This window comes from Zea mays, unplaced genomic scaffold (genome assembly GCF_902167145.1).
Source record: "Zea mays cultivar B73 unplaced genomic scaffold, Zm-B73-REFERENCE-NAM-5.0 scaffold_518, whole genome shotgun sequence".
Lineage (NCBI taxonomy): Eukaryota > Viridiplantae > Streptophyta > Magnoliopsida > Poales > Poaceae > Zea > Zea mays.
This window is the reverse complement of record NW_023367166.1, coordinates 10001-20261: the sequence shown is the minus strand read 5'-3', so window position 1 is coordinate 20261 and position 10261 is coordinate 10001.

The following is a 10261-nucleotide window of genomic DNA, read 5'->3' as shown; positions in this document are numbered from 1 at the left end:
TTCTCGAAAAAGAATACAATAAATTAGAAAATGGATTCAATTCGAAATTTCCAATTTTGTAATGGGACCTTATCGTTATGCTATTTGCAACTTTAGAACATATACTAACTCATATCTCTTTCTCAACCATTTCAATTGTGATTACGATTCATTTGATAACCTTATTAGTTCGTGAACTTAGGGGATTACGTGATTCGTCAGAAAAAGGAATGATAGCTACTTTTTTCTCTATAACAGGATTTTTAGTCTCTCGTTGGGTTTCTTCGGGACATTTTCCATTAAGTAATTTATATGAGTCATTGATCTTCCTTTCATGGACTCTGTATATTCTTCATACTATTCCTAAGATACAGAACTCGAAAAATGATTTAAGCACAATAACTACGCCAAGTACTATTTTAACGCAAGGCTTTGCCACGTCGGGTCTTTTAACTGAAATGCATCAATCCACAATACTAGTACCTGCTCTACAATCTCAGTGGTTAATGATGCATGTCAGTATGATGTTACTAAGCTATGCAACTCTTTTGTGTGGATCCTTATTATCCGCCGCTCTTCTAATCATTAGATTTCGAAAGAATTTCGATTTCTTTTCACTAAAGAAAAATGTTTTTCTTAAAACATTTTTCTTTAGTGAGATTGAATATTTATATGCAAAAAGAAGTGCTTTAAAAAACACCTCTTTTCCCGTATTTCCAAATTATTACAAATATCAATTAACTGAGCGTTTGGATTCTTGGAGTTATCGTGTCATTAGTCTAGGGTTTACTCTTTTAACCGTGGGTATTCTTTGTGGAGCAGTATGGGCTAATGAGGCATGGGGATCCTATTGGAATTGGGATCCTAAGGAAACTTGGGCATTTATTACCTGGACCATATTTGCAATATATTTACATAGTAGAAAAAATCCAAATTGGAAGGGTACGAATTCCGCACTTGTAGCTTCGATAGGATTTCTTATAATTTGGATCTGCTATTTTGGTATCAATCTGTTAGGAATAGGTTTACATAGTTACGGTTCATTTACATTACCATCTAAATAATTACATAACATAAAACCTTCGGTTTTTTTCCTTTTTAGTTTGATTTGAGAACCCTTTGAAAAGACGTTCAAGGGGTTCTCAAAAATTCGAGATAGATCTAATTAGACTTTTTTACTTTTTTCTGAATTTTTTATTTTTCCACTCTGGAATATAGAGCGGACTGGTTAAAAAAAGAAAATCCTATTTAGTATAATAATTGGATAATAGAACCTCTACCCTATCAACGGATAGCGAGAGAACCAAATCTGGATAAATACCAATTCCTATTACTGGTAAAAAGATACAGATTAAAAGAAAGAGTTCTCGTGGTCCAGAATCTACAAAATTTTTGTTTGGAACATGAAATAGCTTGTATCCATAGAACATCTGGCGTAACATAGATAATAAATAAATAGGAGTTAATATCATTCCTATTGCCATTACAAAAGTAATTAGCATTTTTGGCATTAACATAAATTTAGGACTAGTAATTAGTCCAAAAAATACTACTAATTCTGCAACAAAACCGCTCATTCCCGGCAAGGCAAGAGAAGCCATTGAAAAGCTACTAAACATGGTAAAAATTTTTGGCATTGGGATAGATATTCCCCCCAGTTCTTCGAGATAAACAAGACGCATTCTATCACAAGCCGTTCCCGCCAAGAAAAAAAGTGTAGCACCGATAAATCCATGAGATAATATTTGTAAAATAGCTCCATTTAGTCCAATGTTGGTTATGGAACCAATTCCTATAATTATGAAACCCATGTGAGATACGGAGGAGTAGGCTATTCTTTTTTTGAAATTTCGTTGACCAAGAGAAGTTGAAGCTGCATAGATTATTTGCACCGCTCCTATTATTACCAACCAAGGGGAAAATAGATAATGAGCATGCGGTAACAATTCCATATTGACCCGAATCAATCCGTATGCTCCCATCTTTAATAGAATTCCGGCTAAAAGCATACATGTACTGTAATGCGCTTCCCCATGGGTATCTGGTAACCACGTATGTAAAGGTATAATCGGCAATTTGACAGCATAAGCAATAAGGAAGCCAAAATACAGTAGTATTTCCAATGTTGTAGGGTATGATTGATTAATCAATCTTTCTAAATCTAATCCGGGTTCATTGGAACCATATAATCCCATACCCAGAACTCCAATTAAGAAAAAAATGGAACCGCCTGCAGTATACAAAATAAACTTGGTAGCTGAATACAGACGCCTCTTTCCCCCCCACATGGATAAAAGTAAGTAAACAGGAATTAATTCTAACTCCCACATGATAAAAAAAAGTAAAAGGTCTCGTGAAGAAAATAATCCTATTTGACCGCTATACATTGCTAGCATCAGGAAATAGAATAATTGCGAATTCCGAGTAACCGGCCAAGCCGCTAAAGTAGCTAAAGTAGTGATAAATCCTGTCAATAAAATAGATCCTAATGAAAGTCCATCGATTCCCAATCTCCAGTGGAAATCGAAAACATCTATCCATTTAGAATCCTCCTTTAATTGGATTAAAGGATCCTCCAATTGGAAATGATAACAGAATGCATAAGTCATTAGAAGGAATTCTAATAAACAAATAGCTATAGTATACCACCTAACGATTTTATTTCCTTTATGAGGTAAAAAGAAAATTAATGAACCTGCAAATATCGGCAAAACAACAAGTATTGTTAACCAAGGAAAATAACTCATGATAAAGTAATAAAGACAAGATACGTTTTGACCAGAAAAGCCCATGCTCGATTATTTCGAGCACAGGCTTCTTCGGTAAAGAGGAATCAGACGATTCAAGTGGAGTTTTTTGTAACGTATCAATAAGATAGAGCCATGCTGCGGGTTGTTTCAGGCCCTAAATAAACGCGGACACTTAAAAAATCCGTTGGACAGGCGGATTCGCATCTCTTACAACCCACACAATCTTCGGTTCTCGGCGCGGAAGCAATTTGCTTGGCTTTACATCCATCCCAAGGTATCATTTCTAATACATCTGTTGGGCAAGCTCGTACACATTGAGTGCATCCTATACATGTATCATAAATTTTTACAGAATGTGACATTGGATCTCTAAATTTTCCTTTTCAACATAAAAATTTTCGATCTGGTAAAAATGAAATTAGTACTATATAAATTAGATGTATTGTAGACACCAGACGAAGCAATGGTTTATCCAAACTTTAACAAATAATGCAATATATTTCGTAATCTGTTTGTGAGAAAGCGTGAAAAGAGCCAAGAGACTTGAATTTAAGGCTTCAACAGTTATAATTATACGAATTCTACATACTAATTCGAATTAGCCAATAAATTGGCTATCATCTTTTCAATATAAATTATTGCAATATTCAAATTGCAATATCAATGAATTGCAAAAATGCAATATTCAATAAGTAAAAAACAATACTCTGAAATAACCTACTCAAAAAAAGGATATTATTAAACACTAATAAGAAAATAAGATTAGATTTCTATTCATCTTAATGTTTCTTATTATTATATATGCCCCTTTGTTTAGGGGATTCTATGTCTAATTATTCAAAAAATTGGATTGATTGATACGAGTTGATTTCCTGTTACGATGGATGGAAGAAAGAATGGATAGTCCAATAGCTGCTTCAGCAGCCGCAAGGGCTATAACAAAAATTGCGAAAATGTCTCCTTTTAATTGGCGACTATCAAATAGATCAGAAAATGTTACGAGATTTAGATTAATTGAATTCAGTATAAGTTCAAGACATATTAGAGCTCTAACCATGTTTCGGCTTGTGATCAATCCATAGATACCAATCGAAAATAAATAGACACTCAAAAAAAGTACATGCTCAAACATCATTAACTAACTCCTTATCAATCTCGATTCATTTCAATATGAGGACAAGAATTGAACCGATTCAATTAATTAGAATAGAACAATTACGCAACAAAAGAGAAAAGAAGGTATTTGTTGTATTGGCAGTAGATGGGTTTTACTAAATCAAAATTGTGATTCTTTAGTTATTTATTTTATATTTGAAATTCTAAGAATTTTGACTCATTCTAAGTATTTCTTATTGTCGAGCCATAGTAATTGCACCTATTAAAGAAACTAGAAGAATTAGGGAAATGAGTTCAAACGGAAGATAAAAATCGGTTGCTAAATGAATCCCAATTTGTTGAACGTTATTTATGAGACCCTGTTCTACTATTTGGTTTGATCTTGTAGTCCAAAGAATTCCATACCACGACGTATCTGGGATAGTAGTCATTAGTGAAAAAGGAATAGTTATACAAAGGAGTAAAGTAAACCCATCTCCAATAGTCCAATAATTCTTATCTTTAGACCACTCTGAGCCGTTTACAAACATTACAGCAAATATGATCAAGACATTTATGGCTCCCACATAAATAAGAAGTTGTGCGACAGCTACAAAGTAGGAATTTAATAAAAAATAGAATAAGGATATACAAACAAGAACTAATCCCAGCGAAAAGGCAGAATAAATTGGGTTGGTAAGTAATACTACTCCTAGACCTCCTAGTAGAAGACCAAATCCCCCAAATAGCACAAGAATCTCATGTATTGGTCCAGGTAAATCCATTATGGATAAGAAGAAATTTCTAGTATAAAATTTTTCATGAACTGACTAAAACTAAAAGATTCAAGGAAGGAAAAAGGTATTAGGATATTTTTTTGTATATACATATAAGTTGTTAAGCAGTAGTTATTCTTTTTTCGTTAGAGTTAGTAAAAATGGATTTTTCTAATAAAAAAATCCTAATACCTAGTAATCTGTAATCGTTCTTGAATTCCAAGATTTTTCTTCGTCTATTTTACTTTGAGGCGAATTCCTAATTGTTTGAATTGTGTAATCTCCCATTATGGAGATTGGTAACCGACTCAAAGCAATTTGATTGTAATTCAATTCATGACGATCATAAGTAGAAAGTTCATATTCTTCAGTCATTGATAAACAATTTGTGGGACAGTATTCAACACAGTTACCGCAAAATATACAAACTCCGAAATCAATACTATAATTAAGCAATTGTTTTCTTTTAATATCCTTTTCAAATCTCCAATCCACAAGGGGTAGATCTATCGGGCATACGCGAACACATACTTCACAAGCAATGCATTTATCAAATTCAAAGTGTATTCGCCCCCGGAAACGCTCCGATGTAATTGATTTTTCATAAGGGTAGTGAATCGTTATAGGTAAACGATTTGTGTGGGATAAGGTAATTATGAAACTTTGACCAATGTATCTTGCGGCGCGTATTGTTTGTTGACCATAACTAATGAACCCAGTTAGCATAGGGAACATATTCTAAATCTATATATGAAAAAGGTATGTTTCTTTCTCTTGTTTGAGAGAACTTTTGTGTTGAAAATATTCTTACTGTTATTGTATTCTTATTTATAGTGAAACTAGTTGGGAAGAAGTTGTTAATAAGAGATTGCCCAGAGAAATAGGTAAAAGAAATTTCCATCCAAGATTTAATAACTGATCCATTCTCATCCTGGGTAAAGTCCATCTTATTGTGATAGAAATGAAGAGAAATAAATAAGCTTTAGTTAATGTAATAAAGATACCTATTACCATTTCCAAAATTCCAATTATTTTATTCATTTGGAAAAATCCAAAAAAGGATATATAGGGAATAGAGAAATTCCACCCGCCTAAGTATAGAACAGTTACAAATAAAGAGGAAACTAATAAATTTAGGTAAGAAACAAGATAAAATAAACCATATTTAATACCAGAATATTCGGTTTGATAACCTGCTACTAATTCTTCTTCTGCTTCTGGTAAATCAAAGGGTAATCTTTCACATTCTGCCAAAGAAGAAATTAGAAAAACTAGAAAACCTATAGGCTGACGCCAAAGATTCCATCCAAAAAAACCATATTTGGACTGTGCTTCAACTATATCAACTGTACTTGAACTATTAGATAATCATAGTCGATGATAACATCACAGTTCCCACCGCTATTCCAAAACCGTACATGAAACCTTAGCTTCATACGGCTCCTCTATGATCAGAAAAAAGGAAAGGATTGTTTCGTTTCGGTATCATCCTCTGGGCATAGATAGAATTAGATAAGATAAAATTGATTGGAAAGCCCAAAATTAGACCAAAGCAATTACGTCTGCTAGAATAACAAAAAAGCGCTTCCGAATTGATCTCATCCTTTATATAATATAATTTTGCTTTGTTCGGTAATAACTTAATATTGGAATAAATCACTCGTTATAGCAATTAATAAATGGAAAGAATTTGGCATTAGTTCATGAGGAATTCTGTATGAATAGGGATAAAGGAAGGAAAGAATAAATAAAGATCCTTTTTTGTATTGTATTCCATATCTTTTGTCCTACTCTTCTTTCCCCGGGAGGGGTATACTTAAAAAAAAAGAATAAAGGGTTAATTCGTTCTTGATAGCCATTTCCTTAACAAGTGAATGGGAACATACTCTAGACCGGAATCTGAAGAAAGTACTGCTTGATCATTTCCACCAATTTCAAGTCCTTATTATGATTCCTTTTATGAGGAAAAATGTCTAATGATTTAGATTCTCTCATTACTAATCCTGTATGTACTTTAGTGTTCCTAATCCCTCACTAACTTTTGATGGATTGCCTTATGGTTATAAGTTTAAATTATAGTAATAACTCAAAATATTCTAGTAATGGAATTCCATATCGCGAATCCTTTATTCTTGCCCGCTTCAAGATATGATGACTAATCAAACAATCTCAACCTTGGGGTAAAGAGTTTACACTGCTTATGTTTACTTGAACTTTTTTCTTGTACGTAGGAAATGAGATTTTTTACTTTTACTACAAATTAATAAGCTGTTTTGTTTCACTCATATAGCTATCGAGTTTAACTTACCAACGCGAATACAGAATAAGCAAAGGAAGATAAGCATTCAATGTATTTTAGAGGAAAAAGATCCTATTTTAACGAATCACACGTAGAGATATTGCTAGTACACAAAAAGTTAATGGTATTTCATAACTAATAGATTGAGCAGCCGCTCGTAGACCGCCTGAAAAAGAATATTTATTATTTGAGCTATATCCTGCCATGAGAAGACCAATAGGAGCAATACTTGAAATCGCAATCCATAAAAAAACACCAATACTAAGATCAGCTAAAACAAAACGATATCCTAAAGGGATAACTAAAAAACTTAATAAAATGGATATGACTGCTATAGAGGGACCAATGCTAAATAAAGGAATATCTCCTCGGGATGGGAGGATATCCTCTTTTAAAAGTAGTTTAGTTCCATCTGCTATAGCTTGAAGCAGTCCCAGGGGGCCAGCATATTCAGGACCAATACGTTGTTGTATCGATGCGGATATTTCTCTTTCTAACCACACAATTACGAGTACTTCTATTGTGATTCCCAGTAGGAGGGCAAAAATGGGTAGAATCCATATAAGTCCGTAGATTTCTTTAAATAATTCCGATTTCGAAAAAGAATTGATAGTTTCTACCTCTACCCTATCTATTATCATTTCAACGATCAACTTCCCCCATAATGATATCTATACTACCTAATATTGTCATGATATCAGCCAATTTCATTTTTTTAACTAGCTGAGGAAGAATTTGCAAATTAATAAAACCCGGTGGACGAATTTTCCATCTCCAGGGGAAAAGACTATCATCTCCTACCAGATAAATTCCTAATTCGCCTTTTGGAGCTTCTACTCTTACATAAAGCTCTTGCTTTGATAATTCAAAATTGGGCGAAGGTTTTTTACCAAGAAATCGATATTCAAAATCATTCCATTCGGGATTCTTTGCTTTCTTAAAGCGTCGGGCTTCTAAATTCTCATAAGGTCCTCCAGGAATTTTCTCTACAGCCTGTTGAATAATTTTTATGGATTCCCTCATTTCACCGACTCGTACTAAATAGCGAGCTAACGAATCTCCTTCTTTTTGCCATTGGACTTTCCAATCGAATTGATTGTAAGACTCATAAGGATCAATTTTACGAAGATCCCATTGTATTCCAGAAGCTCGTAACATTGGTCCCGATAAGCCCCAATTTACAGCTTCTTCTCCGCTAATAAAACCGACTCCTTCAACTCGTTCTAAAAAAATGGGATTCTGTGTAATAAGTTCTTGATATTCAACAACTCCTTGTAAAAAATAATCACAGAAATCTAAACATTTATCCATCCATCCATAAGGGAGATCGGCAGCGACTCCTCCGATGCGAAAGTAATTATGCATCATTCGCATACCTGTAGCAGCTTCAAATAGATCATATATCAATTCTCTCTCTCTAAAAATGTAGAAAAAGGGAGTCTGTGCCCCGAGATCCGCCATAAAAGGTCCAAGCCATAACAAATGAGAAGCTATACGGCTCAATTCTAACATAATTACTCTAATATAGCTGGCTCTTTTGGGTATTTGAATATTCTCTAAGAATTCTGGTGCATTTACCGTTATTGCTTCTGTAAACATAGTAGCTAAATAATCCCATCGTGTTACATAAGGCAAGTATTGTATAATACTTCTGTTTTCCGCGATTTTTTCCATTCCTCTGTGTAAATACCCTAATATGGGTTCGCAATCAATAACATCTTCACCATCGAGAGTAACAATCAGTCGAAGAACACCATGCATTGATGGGTGTTGAGGGCCCATATTGACTATCATGAGATCTTTTCTTTTAAGCGATAGACTCATATCCTTGTTCTTATTCTTTATTCCATGAAAATGGATTATTCCATGAATTCCTCAAAACGAGGCTCATCAAAATGCAAAATCTAAGACTACTATAAGACTACTAATAAAATAAGAAAAAAATGAGAACGATTAAATTACTTCTCCCGAATATCCAACTGACTTATTAATTTCTTATAACGTACTCTATTTTTCTTTGCCAAATAAGCCAGCAAACGTTGACGTTTTCCCAAAAGTCTTCGTAGACCTCTTTCCGATGAAAAATCTTTTTTGTGTAATTCTAAATGTGAAGCAAGTCTCCGTATCTTATTGGTGAAACTGAATACTTGAAATTCAACAGAACCCCTGTTTTCTTGTTTTTCTTCTTTAACCATAAATCAACAAATTTTTCTACCTCCTTTCTTTTTCATGTATTTTTCTGATCAGGAAAAATAAAAAATTATGTCAGTTATTTTTAAGTTATTCTAATCTCGTACACACAAAAATTTGCAATTATTCATCTACTGCTGGAATCTGGAATTTGGATTTATTTTATCGATGCAAATTGGATTTGGATAGAAGGGTACATTCTTTTATTTTAGATAGAAGAAACATTTCTTCTATCTAAAATAAAAGAATTTTGCTGATTTATTTATTGCTATATCCAATTTATAGAATTGATATACCATTTAATTGATATCATTTAGCAAAATGAAACACAGCATATGCATCCATCTTTGGGCTCGAGAATTTCACGGGATAGAGATATAGTATAAGAAATAGGCTATTAAGTAACTCTAAATGAATTGTGGATACATCTGTATCCTTAACATACTGAAACGACTGCCATTATTCGTATCAAACCAATAGCGATTCATAAAAGCTAAATCTTGTAATCAATGGTGGGCCAATAATGAATTTTTTTGCATATGTATTAAGACGCTTGGTCTGATTTCGAAATTGTCCAGAGTTTTTTATGTTGTTTTCATTGCAAAATGATGGATCTCCTTCCGTAACTTTCCAATTACGAGTACGAGAATTGAAAGACATGAAAATTCTCAATTCTCTACGGCGTCTAGGAGATGGATCGAATATTTTCAGGAACAAGAAAATCAGAAGAATCTTTTTCTCTATTCACTACCATTCCGCGTCTTCGACTTCTATTAGTTTCTTTTCTTCTTTAATGCAATAGCTATAGTTTGATATAGAATCCATTTCTCAAAGTAATGGAAACCATTCTCTTATAGGAAATGGTTCGAAAATCGCTATTCCACCTTTTAGGTTTAGGTATCGTGAAAAGTGATACCTGTGAAGATCGTGCATTTCAGTCACATTCAGATCCGTTTTTCGAGTCCATGATATAACCAAATTGGATGGATCTTCCACCCGTTTAGCTAAGAAAGAATAGATGCAGAGGTGGATAATAGATCGATATGAAGATCATGAGCTGCCCCATAATGAAACCGCCAGTAGTCGCGAATATCTCCTTCTTCCCTAACCCAAGATTGGAGAAAGAAGATCTAAGAGGGACCTATGGAGAATGTGGTCAGAAATCCATAATA